Source organism: Melozone crissalis, unplaced genomic scaffold (assembly GCF_028551555.1).
Source record: "Melozone crissalis strain CALT ecotype California unplaced genomic scaffold, PUWL_Pcris_2 ptg000061l_1, whole genome shotgun sequence".
NCBI classification, from domain to species: Eukaryota; Metazoa; Chordata; class Aves; order Passeriformes; family Passerellidae; genus Melozone; species Melozone crissalis.
The window spans coordinates 17,120,187-17,139,461 of NW_026535839.1; the positions used below are offsets into that span (position 1 = coordinate 17,120,187).

Here is a 19,275-nt window from a genome sequence, read left to right on the forward strand (position 1 = left end):
TTTTGGGGCTGGCACGTTGGTTTTGGCTGCTGTGCAGTGGATCCCATGGCCTGCTCCTCAGCCACAGCCCAGCCCTCACCAGGGAGGGCTGCACAGCTCGTGGCTGATTTTCCATCATCTCTGTAATGCCATCACTCAGTTGCAGTTGGGAGAGGGGTGGGAAATGCTTTGGCATGATTTTAATCAGCAGAGTGCTTTGAGTGAATGAGGTGAGGGGACCAGTGAGCTCCCTGTGCCTTCTCTGACTTTCTCACCTCATTTCAGCATCAACCAGGGGTGCCGAGACTGAGAATTTACACCCTTGTGTTTACCTGAAACCTCACTACCTTCCTCTAAACCTGTGAAAAATAAAGGGGGTGCTGAAGTAGCCTGTGGCAGGGATGATGTGATGTGTAAAGCCAATATCTCCAGATCATTGCAAATATTCCCTCCTGATCCCAGGCATCCATCCCAGATATTTCCACCTTGTCACCAGCCCAGAGCACTGGGTGCCACCTCCAGCCCTTCCTTGGACATGTGCAGGGCAGGAGACTCCAACACCTCCCTGGGCAGCCCCTGCCAAGGCCAAACCACCCTTTCCACGGAGAAATTCCTCCATTAGTCCAACCTACCACGATGCACAGAGGCGCGCCAAAGCAGGCATTCACTCCTGAGGGACAGATCCTCCAGGATGGGGTTGCTGCCCGGGACACGCCGTTCCCACAGCCAGGGAGGCTCCCGCAGCCCAGGGCAGCGGACACGGCTCAGCCCGGCTAACCCAGCCCGGGACACGGCTCAGATCGGCCCGGGACACGGCTCAGGCTCAGCCCGGGACACGGCTCAGGCTCAGCCCGGGACATGGCTCAGATCGGCCCGGGACGTGGCTCAGGCTCAGGCTCAGCCCGGGACATGGCTCAGATCGGCCCGGGACACGGCTCAGGCTCAGGCTCAGGCTCAGGCTCAGGCTCAGGCTGGGACATGGCTCAGATCGGCCCGGGACACGGCTCAGGCTCAGCCCGGGACATGGCTCAGATCGGCCCGGGACACGGCTCAGGCTCAGGCTCAGGCTGGGACATGGCTCAGATCGGCCCGGGACACGGCTCAGGCTCAGGCTCAGGCCGGCGAATCCAGCCCGGGACACGGCGGGGCCAAGACAGCGCCGCCACCGCCGCCTCACAGGGCACAGGCGGGGCCAGGATCAGGGGGCGGGGCCAGGACCAGGCGGCGGGACCAAGGGCGGTGCTGACAGACAGGCACGGGTCAGGGGGTGTGGCCAAGAGTGGGGCCGTGCTGAGTGAGTAGGGCGGGGCCAGGGGCGGGGCCAATGGCAGGAGCTCGTGCAAGGACGGCGCTGATTGGATAGAGCGGGGCCGGGGCGGGGCGGCTGGGGCCGGGCGGCGCGTGCGCAGTGCGGAGCGGTGAGTCGGGGTGGGGGGGTAGCAGGGGGTGGTGGTGCTGGCGGCCTGTGAGGGCCGGGGCGTAGCTCCGGGTCGGGGATCTGCGATTCGGGACGGAGCCCTGGTCCCGGCCCGGGGGTACCCACTGCTGCCTCCCTGCTTTGCCCTCGCGCGAGCGGACCCGGCGGTAAGGCCTTGCCGGGTGGAGGCTGCCCGCCGGCCCGGTTCCCCTCATTGGCTGTGGCCGGGCCGTTGGGGACGTTGCGTGTGCGGCCCCGGAGGCTCGGCAGGCCCGGCAGGACGGGCAGCCTGGGCGGCTGGAGTGCTGCAGCAAACGCGTGCCCTGTGAGGGGCACTTAGGCACACAGTCGGAGCAGGGCAGGGGTCCCTTACACTCAGGGCTTTTAAACAAAAATCTTACACGTGAGTTTCCCCCAACGGGCACAGTTTGGATCCTGCCTGGAGCACGAGGCTGCGTGACCTCTGGCTTACTGTGTGCCCAGGCTGCTGTGGAATAAAAACGTGCTGGAAAAATTGAAGTAGCTCTGGGATATTAAAATGGATGTTTCTTCAGGGTGTGCGCTCTGTAACACGAGGTCTGAATTTTAAAACTGGTTTAATTGTTTTGGTACAAGCCTGCATATGGTTTTCTGGCAGGAGAACTGGTGAAATGATGCATTCCACAAGGCCAGGAAGAGAACGCTGAGCAAATGGGATTTTGTATATAAACACTGTTTGGAATGTTGCCTTAAAATGTTTAAGTTCAGTGGTTGACTAACACTTGCATTAGGAGTGAGCTTTGACAGAGCTCTGATGCTGCCCACCTTCAGGAGGGTCTGGGTTTACACCAAGCTCTATAGACACAATTTCGTAAGTTATTTATTCTGCAGTGTTTCTTTGCTAGAACTAACCCTGTCTGAGTGCAGCACAGAGGCAGAGCTGCCTGCGCTGGTGCTGCTCAGTGTGCCTGCCAAAGGAGGGTGATCAGCAGAGGCATTTCTGTGGTGGAGCTGTCTGTGGAAGAGGCTGGTCCGTGCACAGCCTGGCAGGAGCCTTTTAAGTGCAGATAAGTGTCCAGAGGATGTTAGAAGATGGTGACATGCCCTGTCATTTACCCAACCTGCTGCCGTGCTCCTGCTCCCTGTGATCATTTGAATTCATTTGTTCTCTGGGAGTAGCGCTGTTAAGGGATGCACTTCTAAGTTTCTGTCTTTTCTTTCCCCCAATCCTGCCTTAAAATGACCCAGCCTGATCCATTTAGTTTTTCAGCAACCTCTAGGGTATTTCTGTGGTGGAAGTATCCAAAATGCTGTCCCAGAAACTTCAATGTAGGAGTCCAGCTACCAGAGGTGAGAGTAGCAGCGTTCCTGGAGGCTGCTGTCTGTGTGACCATGTATTTACTAAATTTGAAAGGATACAAATATGATTCTTGGTAAGAAATCAGCTGGAAACAATTCCTGGTGAACTGTCAGAACAGCCTTTGAACCCACAGTGTTGTCCCTGTGTCCTGAAGCAGCACAAGAGCAGGGCTGGTGCTACTGCCACCACCTTCTTCATTTTTACAGTGGAGAATTCCTTTAGCCTGAGCAATAAAACACCTGGCAAACTCCAGCACCCCCACACCTGTCTCTGCTTCTGCTTGGGTTGAGCAGATGGGGTTGAATGCACAGCAGCCATACCTTGAGAATTTGTGAGGCAGTGGATTATTTGGATAAATTTAGGGATAATAGTCAGCCTTTCCATGTGCTAATCCTCTGTGCTACTGACTCCCTCCGTGGCTTTGTAACCCACCTCAGCTCTTACACCCAGCGTTCTCCTCTGAGAAATAACACTGCACTCGGGCTCGTGAGGGAGGTGAATCAGCTTTAATTAAGATTTGTCGAGCACTTTGTTGATAAGTTCTCAATAGCTGGTTGCTATTTTTTATGAGCACGCAGATATTCTTAGCACCTGCAGTGGGAAGTGACACAAGGCTGGGGATCTCTGGGAAGCAGCCCTGCCAAGGGAGACGGCGCCTGCTCACCAGTTCCACTCTGGCTGTGGTTCACGAGGCAGCTCAGCAAAACCCCAAATCCCTCTGAGTCTTTGGGAAATGTGAAACGTTCCTGAGAGCTAAGCCCTGCTTTTGCATGGGATTTGTAGCTTTTGCCCCCTCGCTGGGTTTCTCCCAAGCTGCTGGTTGGGTTTGGTGCAGCTGTGTTTTGCTGTCACCTGCTTTGTAACACCTTGTGGCAATGGCTTTTAACAACTGTCCCCTCAAATTAAGGTGTCTGGGGTGGGCAGGGCTGGGTGATGGCCCCTGTGGGCTTCAGGCATTGCAGAGGTCAGTGGGGTGGAAGGGGAGGAGGGAAGCTGGGAAACCATGCCCTCCCCCAGGGCAGCATCCCATTCCCTGCTGGCTTCTCTGCTGCAGCCGCAGGTGGCAAATGAAGCTTGATGAGCTCTGTTAGTGAGGGATAAGGAAGGCGTGAATGGAAACGGTCACAGCAGTGCTGCCTCTGTGTTGTGTGGGTGCCCCTCAGCAGGATGAGGAGCTCTGTTGTATTTTGGGGAAGAGAAGGCTGTTCATTTGGCTTTGTCACTGCTGTAGGAGTAGCCAGATGGAGGATGCGAAAAGGAAATACAGGGCTGGAACAGCGTCCTTGTCCGTGCCCCTGTCCTGAGCCAGGTGAGAGATGCTTGGCTCCAGGCTGGGCAGTGGTGGATGGTAGTGCAGATCTGGACAGGGCCCAGTTCCCTCTGGGCCTTGATGGAATCCCACTCTCAGAGTCTGACAGCCCATCTAACTTGTCCTTGCAGCAAACTGAGCAGCCAGTTTGTGTCTTGCCTTCATAGAGTGGGGAGTCCTGTGGCTGGTTGTCCTTGTGAGTAAACCCTGTTAAAATCTGAGAGCTGGGACTGGCCCTGGAGGGAGTAGGGATGGAGAAACCCCTCCACAGCTGGTATAGGGCAGCATGTTTTATACTGCTGACTGCTCTGCTGGCTGCCCAGACCCTCTGGTTTGTGTGTACCTCAGAGCTGATACCAGCACAGAGCCCAGAACTGGGTATTTTATGTTTCTGGATCACAGAGGGGAGTTCAGCTCTTTGGAGCTGTGGTGTCACAGCACTGGCACATTTAGTCTGGTCCCCAGTTTTCCCCAGGTTCCCTCTGTCTGGAGAACTTTCCCCTGGACTCTGTTTGTGTGCTTGATCTCTGTTTGTGCTGTTTCCAAGTGCACTTCTTTGCATTGTTTTCCTTGCTTTTCTTTCTATTGATTTGTTGGTGTTTTGGGAACTTTTCTTCAGTTTATCAATTCTGATCATGACCTCCAGAGTGCCTCCAGCTCTTAACTCCTGGGCATCCTTTCAGGTTTTATAAAAGTGCTTTCTCTTCATTGTTCAAACTATTAATGGAAAGGTTGAACAGAAGCAGACCTGGGCTGAGCTCCCAGGGCTCATACACAAGGATTTCTCTTGTGGTGACAGGGAATTGCTGATGGCTACCCCTCAAGTGTGTGGGGTTGAGTTGCTTTGGTTGGTTTTTTTTTTTCTTATTAATGAGCGCTGGGCCTCTTGAAGGTGAGCTTGCCCAGACCCAGCTCCTCTGGCTATTGAAAGCATCAGATGGATAGAGTGAAAAACCTGCTTTTTGCTGGTCAGAGGTGTGATGGGCAGGTCTCTGTAGGGGAGGATTGTGTTGTGCTCTCCTTCTGAAGGCTGAGGTGATTTTTAAGAGCTTTCATGAACTTTGTTCACCTGGGGCTTCTTGCTGATGCTTGCTGGAGCTGGCACAGCTCTGAGACAATCCTCAGCCCTGCTTCCCGTTCAGAGCTGCCTCAGCAGTGGGCTGTGCATGGGGGAAGTTGTGTCCAGCATCTCCTGCTCCCCTTTTCTCTCCATAGGTCTCTCCTCAGTGAGAGTTGGGCTTGTCTGTATGTGGCTAAGGTAGCAAAAATGCATTTTTCTCCTCCAGCAATTCCAAGTGCCTTGTGTGGTTGCTCTTCTCTGGAAAAGATAAAACTACTTGTTCTGGAAAAATTAATGACGCTCATTTTTATTCCTAAATAGTGTGTCATGGTGGGTGTGGTTGCAGGACACCTCACTGCACCAGGCCTCTGCTGTCACCTCAGTGCCAACTGCTTAAGGAAGAGCTGAAATAGATTTCACTGGAGCAAACATCTCTGCCTAGCTCTACCCTCCCTGAGTTCTGTGAGTTCTGCTGGGCTCAGCTGCCTGAAGTTCAAGAATTGGTTCTTTTCTGAAGTGCTATTCCATCTTTCTTTGCACATGGGTGTAACTGTGGGGTGAAATTTGGCCCCACTGAATTTAAGGACAACACAGGGTGTTCATGTCTTCCTGCTCTGCTGGCTGGTAACTTGTGGTACCCAGCTGTTCAATCCAGCTGTGCTTCAGGGACACCATCAACAGGATGGAGATGCTGTGCCCTCTTTTTATTGGTCTGTGGCTGATGGTAGAGTCATGGAATCATGGAATATTCTGAGTTGGAAGGCACCTACAAGCATCATTGTGTCCAACTTGGTGGATGCCCTGACCTAATTTCAGTTCCAGGGGAGAAAATTCAGTCTCCTTAAAACCTTCCTATGGCTTCTGTTGGATTCTTCCTCACTTTTCTCCAGGGGGCTGTGTGCTGTAGTTAAATATATGGATGGAAAGGTTGTGTTCCACTCTGGATTACAGCTGAATCTCAGTGGTGGATAAATTGCATCCCAAGTCTAGTTTGAAAAGCCCTTTGGGCTTCATGGGCTGCAGGAAGCTGTATTTTATTCTGGATGTGTGTTTGCTGACAATTCTATAGGATTTGCAGACAGCAGGTTGTAAGAGCCCTGATTATACTGGTTCCCTGTGCAGTCAGACTCTGCCCAAATAATTCAAGTGCCTGCTGCAGAGAGAGGGAAAGGAAGATGGAAGGATGATTTAGAAATCTCTGGAGTAGATGGGAAAAAGATGCATATGTTGATCTGAAGGAGATACCAAGCCACATATATGTCTTCCAGCATCTAAATAAAAGTCAGAATTTTTTAAATGGTTGCCTACTTAAAGCCCAAATAATTCCTTTAACGGCAGGTTTTAAAGGTTTAACTTAATTTTAGAATTTTTATTTCAAGTGTCCTTCCATAAAATTAACTTTTTGAATGCAGAATGCTTTAATGTCTTCCGTGTTGGTGCTCATTTGCAAGAAATCTCTGCACAGTTATTTCTTATGTACCAGTTAAATCTATCAGCCAACAGATGTCAAGTGTAGCAAAAATGCTATAATAATATTATGGTCTAATAATAGTTATAATGATTCTAATTACCTGGTGCAGCTTTAAAGAGAGGCAGATTCAGAGATGAGCGCAAAGGAGGTGTTTAACCTTGAACTGCAGAGGCAGGGCTCTTCCAGAGTTGCCTGTGCTGCGCCCTCTCCTCCCCATCAGACATCCCCCTCCCTTTATTTCCTCCAGCAGACTGGGAGCAGCACTCTGGTGTGATTTTAATGTTCAGACCTCATTTTGGCTGTGCTCAAAGAGTGCTGGTGAGCTGAGGATGAGCACGTTTCCTGCAGTACCTGGGAGTGTGAAGCCTGCTCGTTTTCAGCCTCTGTCTGCCCTGCTCCTGGCGTGCTCCCACAGCCTGATGATTGTGGCACTCGAGGATTGCTCCCACCCTCGGAAGCTGCAGAGCCTCAGCAATCTCCATCCTCTCTGCAAGCTGTTTGTGCTGCTCTTAACCATTAGGGGTGGCTTTGCCACAGCCTGGGAAGCACAAAGCCAGAGTCTCCTGATGGAGAGCATTGGGGGTGTGCAGGTGAGTGGCTGAGAGCTGTTGATCCCTACAGAGGCTTTGCTGTGGGGGTAGGAGAGCACTGGGCTGGTGCTTGAGTGCTGTGCTTGCCTTGCCTTCGACAGGCTGGCCCCACAGAGCCTTGTAGAGTCTCCTTCCCCAGCTGCTCCATGTGCCAGCCCTGTTACATCACTCCCAATGCCCTTTCACCACTATTTTTCCTTTAGGAAGGATGCTGGGCTGCATTTGCTGTGTTCCTGTGGTTTTTGCCCGATGTTGCTGAGTGCTGTTAGTGCCTTGGGGTGCCAGTGCTCATTGTGGCTGTAGTGTAATGGATCCCCTCGTGTCACAGCTGCTCATTTAATCCTGTGACATGAGGGGTGAGGAGTCCCTGGCTCACAGACCAGCAGCCTTTCCACAGAGGAAGCTCTGTGTGGGCTGGAAGTTGACAGCTTTCAATGATTATATGCTGAACCTTCTTCCTATAAATAATTGATTCACAGGCTGATGAGAACTACAGGAACTTGTCTCTCAGTTGCTGCTCCCTGGCATGGACAGCAGCTGGAAATGTGCTGTTTTCCTATAAAATGGATCCAGAGGTGCCCTTGCTAGGTTTTCTTTATTTCCAGCCTGTTGATAGGCTGACCTGCTCTGCTTCTCAGGGAAGCCCTGCCTGCCAACACCTGCAGCACACCTTGTGCCAGGCCTGGTGCTGCTGAGAGCTCTGCCACCTGCAGCCTTTCCCTGGGGGCTGTTCAGCCTTTCCTTTGGGCACGTTCAGCCTTTCCCTTGGGCAGGTTCAGCCTTTCCTTTGGGCAGGTTCAGCCTTTCCCTTAGGGAGGTTCAGCCTCTCCCTTGGGCACGTTCAGCCTTTCCTTTGGGCATGTTCAGCCTCTCCCTTGGGCATGTTCAGCCTCTCCCTTGGGCACGTTCAGCCTTTCCCTTAGGGAGGTTCAGCCTCTCCTTGGGCAGGTTCAGCCTTTTCCTTTGGGCACGTTCAGCCTTTCCTTGGGCAGGTTCAGCCTTTCCTTTGAGCAGGTTCAACCTCTCCCTTGGGCATGTTCAGCCTTTCCTTTGGGCATGTTCAGCCTTTCCTTTGGGCAGGTTCAGCCTTTCCCTGGGGGCTGTTCAGCATCTCCCTCGGGCACGTTCAGCCTTTCCCTGGGGGAGGTTCAGCCTTTCCTTTGGGCAGGTTCAGCCTTTCTTTTTGGGAGGTTCAGCCTTTCCTTTGGGGAGGTTTGCCTTCTTGCTGGAGTCCGTGTGTGTGTGTGTGTTGGTGCATCACCATGGAGATGAGGCCACAGGAGCTGCAGGGCGCAGCCTTTTCCAGGCTCACGTGAAGAAGGATGCGGTAACGGGCTCCACTTATTTAGGGAAAATTATTTCTTGGAGTAAATAAATCATCAAAGAACACTTGGCATCAGCTCAGGTGCTATTAAGGAGAAGATCTCTTGAAGCCAGAGCTGTAAGGCTCATACAATATTCACCTGCTTTGCTGTGTTCCACATCAGGCATTGCTGCTGTGCCCAATGCTGACTCACTGACCCACTTGTGCTTTCACTTACCCCGAGATAACAAAGCTCCTGTTGCTTTTCTCCTCCCTGTGCAGGTATTTGTCATCCTGCCACAACAGCACCTTCCTGGATCCCTTTCCTTGCCCACTGAGTGTCCAGGCTTTCAATGCTTTGAGTGGTTACAAGGCTTCACCTCCCATGGCTGCTGCTGCTTTGGTCGGGTTTGGGGAGGACGTGGAGGGTGTGTGGCTGCAGTGAGTTCTCCCCCATGCAGAAACACCTCTCTGGGTTGAGCACACCCCAAAACCCTGTTCTGGTCATGCAGACATTCTTGGGGGGTTGGGGACACTGCCCTTTCTGTGTGCCTGCCCCTGGCACACTCTTTCCTTTCTAGTTTCTGGTACACAGAACCCTCCCAACAAGGTCTGGAAGGGCCCTGTGGCAACTCTGCCTCATTGCCTCCACGTCTTATTCCAGACTTCGTCTGTAAACATCTCTTTGCCCTTGCTAAAAACACTGTCTCTTAATTTCTCTCTGCAGGAGTATTATTTAATTTGTAACAGTTTTAGGACGTTATTTGAAAAATCCGATATGAAGCTGTATTTCATTTACTGTAATGATCCACTAATGCAGGCATATTTCAAAGGCAGGCAATGCAGTACTGTGGGGTTTAATTAAATTTTGTTTTTCAACTGAGCATCAATAGACAGACAATAACAAATGGTGGACAATATGCATACAGAACAAAGTCTCTTCATTTTCCTTTTCAAGACTGTGGAAGTGAAAATGTATAGCCCTTAAAATGGACTTGGCCTGCTCACAACTGCTGCTTTAGTGTATTTAACTCACTTCAGGAGGAGTTTTTTCTTCTTACTCTGCCTTAATTAATTTTCTTGCTCTCTTCCTGCCCACAAAATAAACTCTTACACTGTGGAAAATTTCCAGCAGGAGCCGTGGGTGATCTAAGTGCTTCTGCAAGTTCTGCATGTAGTTTTGAATACTGTGTTGGTACCTAGTGTGTGATGGCTCCTCCAGATGGGCCCTCCTGAGGGTGACAGAACAGAAGGGCTGGGTGTGAGGCTCCTGTCTCTGGGAACTGGACATGGCATGTGCCAGCCTTGGAGAGGGAGGGAAAAATGGTGTTGCTGCCATGCTTGTACTCAAATCAGGAATCAGAAAGTGGCTCTGGAGTGCATTTTGTTCCTCTTCTCCCAGCAAGCGTGGGGTAATCAAGTACAGAGTGTATGTGGGGAAGCTCAGCAGAGTGTTCCACGTCAGCAGGAGGCTTCTGGGAACCATCTGAGTGCTCACAGCGTGGCATTTGGACACGTGTTCCTGGGTAAAGAAATTTGTCACGGGTGCTGTTAATGGGCTCTTTTGTTCAGATTTGAGGAGCAGGGTGAGATGGGCTGGCTGAGGCAGATTTGGTTTCTCCAGGTGTCTGGAGAAATTACCATTGTTCAGGAACAGAACCAGAGTTTGCTGAGGAACCCGATGTGAGTGTGACTCCCACTGCACTCCAGCCCTTTGATTCTCTCAGAAATCTCTCAAAGGCAGAGAGCTGAACAAAGCATTAATTTTTCAGAGGCAGAGTCTCCATTCAGAGATGTGAGTTCAAGCCATGTCCTGGGTTGATGCCTAAGGCTTTGCCTGCTTAACCTGCCTTCAAAGGCTGGGGGCAAGGGCTGTGCCTGGAGCTGGCACTGCTTTCCACCGCTGAGCTGGGCTGGGTCACAGTCCAGAGAGCTGCTGGCTGGAAACTGGAGCGTGCAAAGGCTGGGAATCTGTGGGAACCTGACTCCTGATGTCTGTGCAGCTGTACCTGCCTGAAAAGCATGGCTGGAAATGACAGACTGGAGGCTGTAACCTCCTCCTCCTCCTCCCTGGGATCTCAGTGTAATGCTTGCCGTTCCAGGCACAGCCTGTGTTTGCTCCTTGCTGGAAGCAGCACCGTGAGTCCTTTGCAGCTCTCCTGGTGCCTGGGCCAGCTGAGGGTTGTGTTCTGAGCTGGGTGAGAGGCTCCTGGAGCAATGGATGGGGTCCTGTGCTCCTGCCAGTCCCTGTGGCTGGAGAGGAGTCCTGGTACAGATAGAAGGGGTATAAATAGAACTCGTCATCAGGCACCGGATGCTGTTTAAATAAACTGGAAAAACCCCTCACAGCTGAGGTTTGTACTGGCCCTGCTAATGCTGGGGGAATGCCCCATGCCTGAATCCTTGTTCTTCCCTTGTTCCTTGCTTTAGGCTGCCAGATTTCCCATTTGCTCACTTTGTTTTGTTGATAGGCAGTGTCAAGGTTCTGTTGCTGGGGTTTGGGGGAGGATGTTGCTTTCTGGTGCCTTGAAGCAACACGTCCAGCTTCTCCTGTCCTACCTTTGCATCTCCTGCCTTTCTGCCTGTGGCTGCTCTCACTGTGCCATAAACTAATCTCCTTCCAGCTAGGAACCTCAGGCCTCTTGCAGACTCACTTTTATAGGGCCATTATCCGTCATCTATAGAAGGAGAGGCTTTCCTGGCTGTGGCAGGGCTCAGGTGGCTGCTCCCAGATGGAGCACACTGGATCCTCTGGAGCCAGTGGCTGAGCCCTGGGCTGAGGGATGTGCCCTCTGTGCAGACCAGGGAGTGCTTGAGCCTGGTCTTTGCACAAGCAGGTGAATGATTTGAGATCCTCACAGTACTGCTGGCATGATTTATTCTTGCAGAAGTGCCCACAGCAACTTCAGGGGTTTGTTCTGCCCAGCAGGATCACAGACAAGGACATGCCTGGGCCCTGTGCTTTAGTGGCTCTTGCAGAACTGTGCAGCAAACAGGACCTGCAAGGGGCCTCAGCACAAGGGCACAAGCCCAATGCATGGGGAACTGCAATGGGGCTTGGGAGTGAACAAAAATAAGTCTATTTAAAATGAAAAAGTAGTAATCTGTAATGCAGTTTTGAGGGAATTCTTGTAGCAGGAGAGCATGTGCTGGCTGGGAGGGGAGAAGCACTTGCTCAGACAAGTGATAATCCATTGCAGCCCATTCCAGACACCTGGCAGATACCAGCCTTCCTCAGGCCTCCCTGGGATGAGCGATGTGCTGTGCCACTGGATGAGGAATGTGGAGTTTCTGGACTATGTGGAGTGCTAATTTAAACACCAAACCCTTGTTCCTGATGGGAGCTGCTGGTGTCTGCCTGGCGTGGGGTGCTGCACGGGATCTGCAGTCTCACAACAAGGAGTGTGCTGGGCTCCTCAAGCACTCGGGGCTGACACGGCCGGCTCGCTTCCTTGGATTTCTCCTCTGGAGTTTGGCAGCCGTCTGCTTCAGGGAGCACAGTGGCCTCATAAGAGTTTATTTGATCTGACACATGACAAATTGTTTCTGCTGGCGGCTACTTGAGGCACAGTCTGTTCGCTGGCAGCCGCGGCTCTGCGGGCACTGGGAAGTGGAGGAAGGCAGCCCTGCCTCCTCCTCTTAGGAAACATCAGTGCAGAGAGCGTTGCTGTGACCCCCCCTGCCATCCCAGCCTCCTTTCTGCTGCTTGGTAACGGTGCTGCTGGCATGGATTATTAATGGTGTTTGTGTGCTGGGTGTGTCTGCAGGTGCTCGTTGTGGCTCCCATGGCGGGGCAGAGGAGAGCCTGTGTTCTGGAATCAGACCCAGTTGCCACTAAAAACACTTTGTTAAGTTCCTTTTTTTAGGACACCCTTTTAGCTCTGCAATGAGCAGCAGAATATTACGTTCCTCAGCAGAATAAAAAGTACATGTCCCCTGTGAGATAGTGTAAATACATTTTATCTGTTCTATTACCTGCAGTTTTCAGAATATGTCCCCTAAGCATTTTAATCTTGTTTTCCAGAGTTGTCTCAGAGTGAGGAATTGCTCCTATTTGCAACTTTGGGAATGATTACTTGTTCATTAATTTCTTCCCTTTCCTGCTGTCCATCTATTATTGCTTCCAAGAGAAAAAAAACCTCTCTGTAAATCTCCTCCAAAACAGGGCTGAGTGCCTGATTAGGCAGAGAGTTATGTGTGCTGGGAATGTGTTCCCAGGAGATCATCCTGGAGCTGTGCATGGAGCTCTGGGTGCTGCTGTTCCATGCCCTTGGTGCACAGAACCCACCAGGTGATGCCTTTTCCTTGGTCTTAAAATTAGGAGCCAGACACAGTTAGGGGATAAAGATTTTTTATCTTGGTATTTAATAAATATCTTCATGGTGCACCACTTCACCAAGGTGGAATGTGCTGAAATGCACACACATGGTATACAATTTATAGACCTTGCAAATTAGCATATTTAACAAAGATGCCTCAATGAGAGGCTTGAAGGAATAGCCTGATATCTTCCTATTTCAAAATATTTCTCACTAGATGGGCTTAATTTTAGTTTACAGGATGTATTTTAGAGGGGATCTTGGTTTCTCAAGATAGCTTAGGGCTTTCTGGCCTCCAGCTGAGAGGCCTTTTGGATATTTGGTTTTCTGACCTAACAGAATGCCAGGCTTATGGTAAGTGATCAGACATAAGGAATTACAAGTGTGCATGTTAAGGGCACTGAGAATACATAAAAGGTACATAAAAGAATGGCAAAAAATCCTCATGGCATCATGGGTGCCCGGGCTGGCTCCCTGCTCCTTGCCCTGGGATGAACAAGCCCAGCAGGCAGCACGTGCCAGGGCAGCCGGGCACACCTGGAGCACTCCTGGGAAACACCTGGGGCACACCTGGGAAACACCTGGAGCACACCTGGAGCACAGTGGCAAGGCAGGAGCTGGAATCAAGGCAGCTCCAGCACCCAAGCAGGGCTTTGCTGCTGCTGTGCTTTGCCTGCAGTGCCGGGGCTGTTACGAAACAGGAACGAGATGGGACAATGCAGAGCAGGTCCTGCTGCCACGCTTTTGTCCAGCAGCTAAAAGCCTGTTCAGAGGGTTTTGTGGAAGCCTTGTTTGCTTTGGTCTTTTTTTGCTCTTTCTTTAAGTACAGACTTAAAAGAGCTGGAGACTGGAGGCCACTGTAGTTATTGTTTCTTCCTGAATAGCACAATAAATGTGCCATTTGTCAGGGTCCTTGCCTCAGAAAACATGTGGCCTGTTCCCGCTGCTGTTCCCTTTGACATATGAGGAACTGCCCCTGCCTGCCTCTGGGTGCGTGGAGATTTCTCACTCCCTCATTGGGGTCAGTGCTAAAACTTGTCTTGACGTGTGACGTGTGTGGTCACTGGAAGTCACTGTGGAGGCTGTCACTGAAACAGCCTGGATTCACAGAGCAGCTTCATTTAGATGGCAGCTGATGGAGGAGCTCTGCAGAATGGCTGGGTAGAAAACCTGTGTGCAGGAGGGGACAGCTGAGAGCTGCAGTTATCGTGGGAGAAGCTCAGACATGTACAGACGTGGTGTGGCAAACCTGTGGTGGATGTGCCATGTCCCACCTGCCATGGCACCACCAGGATGCACAGGCAGCTGCTCAGGATGTTCTGGTGTCTCACAGCAGAGAGGAAGGTGGTGCAGGTGCCTCTTGGATCAGAGCTGAGGGTGTGTGAGGGAACAGCCTGCTGCTCGCTCTGACAGCAGATTTCGAGCTCTTGGCTTTGCCAATCACCTCACAGCAAACACCAAGACATGGGAGTGAGAGTCCCTGTGTCCTTTGGCTGCTGCTTGGGTGTTTGCAGAGCCAGCAGGTACAGTGACAGCCAGGACTGTCAAAGGAAGAAGCCTCTGTGGAGCAGTGCTGCTCAATACTGAGATATGCCAGTCCATGAAATGGCTCTTTATAGAGTGTCTCACCAAAAGGATTTTCCTTTTGAGTGTCTGGATCTCCTGCTGTTGGTCTGAGCTCCAGATGAGAAACAGTGCTTTCACTGGAAGGTACTGAGGTTACAAACAGAGTAGTTGTCCCTTAGAAGAGAAAATTGTGGAGGAAACCCACTCAGAACACATCTCTGTTCTTCCTCAGAGCAGGTTTAGGAGTGCTGTGGCTGAGGGGCAATGGGGATGGAGCTGAAGTTCTGCTGAGTGAACCCCACGGCTCTGAGGAGCAGGGAGCCTGGGCATGGAGCCCAGGAGGGACCTGGGAGCTTTACTGGCTCTTTAGTTCTCTCTCCACAAGCCGTGAATGCAGATCTCCTGGGGCAGCAGAGCGTTCCTTGTGAGGGGAGCCCATGGTGCTGCGGTTCCAGTGGCACGTGCAGGGTCCCATGGCAGTGCAGGCAGTCACAGGAAAGCTGTTTCATAACCTCTGCTGGGATTCATGAGATGTTCAGAGACAGGTTCTCCACTTAGTCAACGTTTTATAAGGATTTAAGGCTGAGGAGCTCTTTGAAGCACCGATGCAGCTTGTTCTGCCATGACAGGGTAGAGATGAACGCTGGCGTGACTTCCATTCCCAAGGAAAATGCTCTTTTGCACGGATCACAAGCTGTGGCTCTGCTGCTGTTTGAAGAGACCTGAGGAATCTCAGATCCAGGCACTCTGTACCACATCAAAGCCTTCCCATCTGAAGGTGAGGTGATGGGGAGCTCCAGCTGCATGTCCTTCGTGTTTGGGCAGCAGAAGGAAAGAAGGTCCCTGAACCAGGAGTTGCTTGGAGGATCAAAGCACTGCTTAGCAGAGGCTGACAGGGCAAAAAGCCAGGATGGCAGCAGGAAGGACAAAGCCTGCAGAAGATCTGGGCCGTCTGATAGCAGACCTCCAGAGGGGCCTGGGAGACCTTCTGCTGTGCTGGAGGAGTGGGGCCGGCATCTCCCCCCGAGGAGGCAGACCTGCAGTGTCCTGGGCTTAACTGGAGCCATTCCGTGGTGCCTGAGGGATTGTTTAATTAAAAAGAATGCTGCACCATCACATTTCAACTGTTTTCTCCACACATTGCTGCAAGTAACATCTAAAATAGCTCTAAAAGGCAACAAACCATTCCCCAAAGCAGGGGTGGCAGATGAACAACATGAGAGGGAAGGAATTATGTTCTCTTTCTGCTTTCTGTGTCTGTGCATTTGCTTCTGCATTTGCAGGCCTTGGGGCTTGTTTTAATTTAAATTTCCTTAGGAAAAACCCTGTTGAAGGAATGCTGCCTGCAGTGGCTGGCTGTTCTGCTTTGGCTTTGTGCTGGGGAAGCTTTGATGGTTGGGGAGCAAGAGTTGCTTTTCAGTCTTGGTGGGAAATGCCTGGATAGAGGAACGGCAGTGACCACAAGAGTCACTTCTGGATGGTGGGACTGGCAATCTCTCAGCTCTCCCTTCATGCTCATTCCTGTCCCAGGGCTTATTTAATTGCTTAACAAAGGCATCCTCTGCAACCACTGAGAAAGGACCAGTGCAGGGACGGAAAAAAAGCAAACTTGCATCAAGCCTTTGATCCCAGCACAGGGAACTACTGCTGCTGACCTCAGTGTCTGTAACCATGGTGTCAGTGTTGGAATGGAGCAGCTGAGCCCCAGCGTGGGCACTGATGTGTCCAGATTGATGCAGGGACTGGGGACAAAGCCAGGACTGGTCCTGAGGGAGCCTGTGTGGCAGCAGGTTGTGTTCATCCCCAGAGAGCTCCTTCCTCCCCTTCAGGGGTGGGTTTGAGATTGGCTTGTCAGGGCTTTATCCCAGGTTTTGCTGCCAGTCTGGCAGCTCCTGACTGGGTTTGACCCACGAGGTGGATCCCAGTGGCCTCTGCCTTTTCATCTGGGAGCTTGCCACAAAACTGGAAGCATGTGGGAGCCAAGCCAGGGCTGGACATCCAGCCAGGCATTCCGTGAGCTCAATCCACAAGCTGCTATGCCATGTTATTCCTGTGCCCATACCCAGGGCATGCAGCAGGTGAGCCCCACGTTTGCTGCCCGTGTGCCATCCTGCTCCCTGCTGCTCCCGGTCCCCTGGCTTGTCACAGGGAGTCAGAGCTGTCACCACCGACTGACGCTCTGTGGAGAGGTGAGAAAATGCATTTTTCATGAAGCTCACAGCTCGTGGCTCCTGGCAGATCAATAGGGCAGCTGGAGGAGTCCTTTGCGTGCCCACTGTTGGGGCAGCTCTGTGCCAGTGCTCTGCAGGGACTGGCAGGGGTTCCTTGGCTTGGCAATCGCCGTGGGAAGGAAACCTGCAGGCTGAGCTGGGGCTCCTGACTGAGATTCAGCCAGGGGCAGGGATGGTTGTGCTGGGCAGGCAGTGTGGTGTGGCTGCTGCTGTGGGAGTCGTGTGCTGGATCCATCACCGCTGGATTTCTATAACACTGAGCAGGAATTTTTTTTTCATGGTTGCTTAACCTCTTAATTGAGTTTCTTTATAGGGAAGCTGGCATCTGACAGGGGAAGGAGGTTGTTATTCCCTATGAGAACCATGGGTGAACAGCAGGAACTTGGAAAATACAAAAAGCTGTTTCCAGAGAGGCTGGGAACAAGCCAGTTAAATCTTTGGCAATTCGTGGGCCCAGCTGCAGTGGGACATCAGGATTCTCTGGGACCTTGTTAGTGCAGCATGTGCTTTCTTTCCTGTTAGATTCTCCAAGCTTGGGAAAGCAGAGGGGATAAAAACACAGAATGCTGGGAGACTCCTGGGATAGTGTGAGGCAACGTGTCACCTTGCAAATAGGAACTGGTGGAAAGGATAGATCTGAGGGGGGGAGAAAACATCACTTATTGTCTGCGCTGTGCATGGGAAATTGCAGCAAGGAGTGGGAGAAGGGAATAGGTATGGGTAGGGTGAGAAGTGTTTTTGGCTGGGATTCGGGGTGGTGGGGAGGTGAAGAGGAAGGGAAAAGCTGTTTCATGTGGTGGAGGTCAGGCAGTGTGACAGCTTTTAGAAAGATGTTTGTCCTGAAGGTCCCTGTGCACTCTCATCTCCAGGCAAGTCCTGAAGTCCTAAATTGGAGCAAATCAGCACCAGTGCTCTGGTGTGGGCCCAGAGGTCCCTGCCAACCCCAGAGCTCTGAGGAGTCAGTGTCATGTGGTGTGCAGGCAGAGCAGAGCCCTGCGAGAGCAGCTGCCAGAAATTCAGAGAGATGCGCTGCTTATAAATAATAAATGATAAATTCAGCCTCTGATCTCCGAGGCACGCTCTGCTTCTGCACACTCCATGCTGGCAGAGAAGGTTCCCCATGCTGGACTCAGCAGTCTGTCTCTGGCGTGGAGGGTCTGGGGGAGGCAGCTCATGGGATTGGGGTCGTGCTGAGCCCCGGTGGAGCGTGGCCCCTTCTGCCAGCAGCACTAATGAGCGTGGCCCCTGTGCCACGGCCGCTAACGAGGGCGAGGGCAGCCTTGCTCAGCCTTCACACCACCCCAGCTCAAAGCTGTGCTCCTGTCCTCTGGAGAGCAGCATTTTGTGTGAATGCAGCTTGCTGAATGAATTAATTAAGTCAATTTAAATGATAGACTAAACGATGCTTAGTGTCAAACTGTGCGAGCTGTATAAACAGCAGGGTCAGGGTTGCTGTGGCCGCGTAGAAGGGGCGGTTCTGGCTTTATCCAACACACAACAACCCCTCCCTTGCTCTTGGGGGAGCTGTGGCAGTGCTGGTGAAGCTGCTGGTGCCAGGAGCTGCCCCCACCGTGCCCAGGCACTGCTGGGCTGTCTCCTGCTGCTGGACACATCCCTGTCCTGCTCCTGGCACCTGGCAGGGCTGTTGGAGCTGTGTTGGGTGGTGTCATGGCCAAGCTGCTGCTCGAGGGGCTGATGTGAGCTGATGGCTGCACAGGTAGCCTGGAGGGGTTATTAATATTTATTGTTATTATTTGTTAGCAGCGGTTACAAAGGTTGCATGAGTGCTCAGTAGATGCCAAGCTCTGTAAACATGTGTTTGTGCCATGGTTATCCTGCCCCTGCCACCCTGTGCCCGTGTTACAATTCCCTCCTGTGGGCTGGTTCAAGTTTGGAGCAGGACCTGCTGCCCCTGCTCAGGCTGGGCCCAGCCAGCCCAGTTTATTCCTGCCAGCCTCAAAGTGTGGCTTCCTTGCTGTGTGGGTTGTCTGTAGGCAGCAAGAAGGTGTTCCCACAACTTTTCCCTTTGTGTAGGAGTGTTTTTAACACGCCAGAGCAGAGCCCTAGTAGGAGTAAATGATGAGGAGAGGCAAGAAGAATAAATGTTTTTTTAAAGCCATTTCATAAGCGAGATGAATGGAATGGTCTGTGTGGCAGCTACACCCTCTCCACCGGGATCCTGGAGGTGTGAGGGGGCTGGAAAACAACTGCTGCTCCCTGGGCTGCCCTGCCTGGCTGGGGCTTTGTGCCCCGGTGGGACCCTCTGGCAGGGCTTGGGGCTCTCACTGGAGTGGGGCTGGGACACCCACTGGAGGCACAGGGGTGCTTTCCTGAGGACAGGATGCCTGGAGGAGCAGAGCTGCTGGGATCATCCTGGGCATTGACCTCGGGTGATGGTTGTCCTGTGTGAAAGCACAGGGTTGTGCACACCCAGCTAGTGACTGGGGAAGGGCATTAGAGTGTGGCCTCCCAGTAATCCTCTGTGGCCTCCCAATAATCCTCCTTTTGCCCTCCAGCTGTTTCCTCTCCTAGGCACAGGCTGAATTTCAGCTCCAAGCCTCGTCTTTCTCCTGCTGGTGTAGCTGTGCAGTTGGCAAGCAGGAGGGACAGCTGGCCACAGGGTGCTCCCAAGGTGTCTGTAGCGCACCAGCAAACATGAGTGCTGCTCACAGACCTGGGGACCCTCTTGCT

The 19,275-nt window shown here is 52.2% G+C and overlaps 1 protein-coding gene across 2 annotated transcripts in view; it reads left to right on the top strand.

The window, feature by feature from the left end:
* Window positions 1-1,365: 1,365 nt before the first annotated feature.
* SIL1 (SIL1 nucleotide exchange factor) overlaps window positions 1,366-19,275 on the top strand; it is a 211,212-nt gene continuing 193,302 nt past the window's right edge. The window contains exon 1 of one of the 2 annotated variants that reach the window (XM_054288017.1): window positions 1,366-1,397. The gene's annotated coding sequence lies outside the window, so the exon portion shown is untranslated. Of the gene's footprint in view, window positions 1,398-1,460; window positions 1,564-19,275 lie in introns of those variants that run through there. The other variant, XM_054288018.1, reaches the window with a different exon arrangement.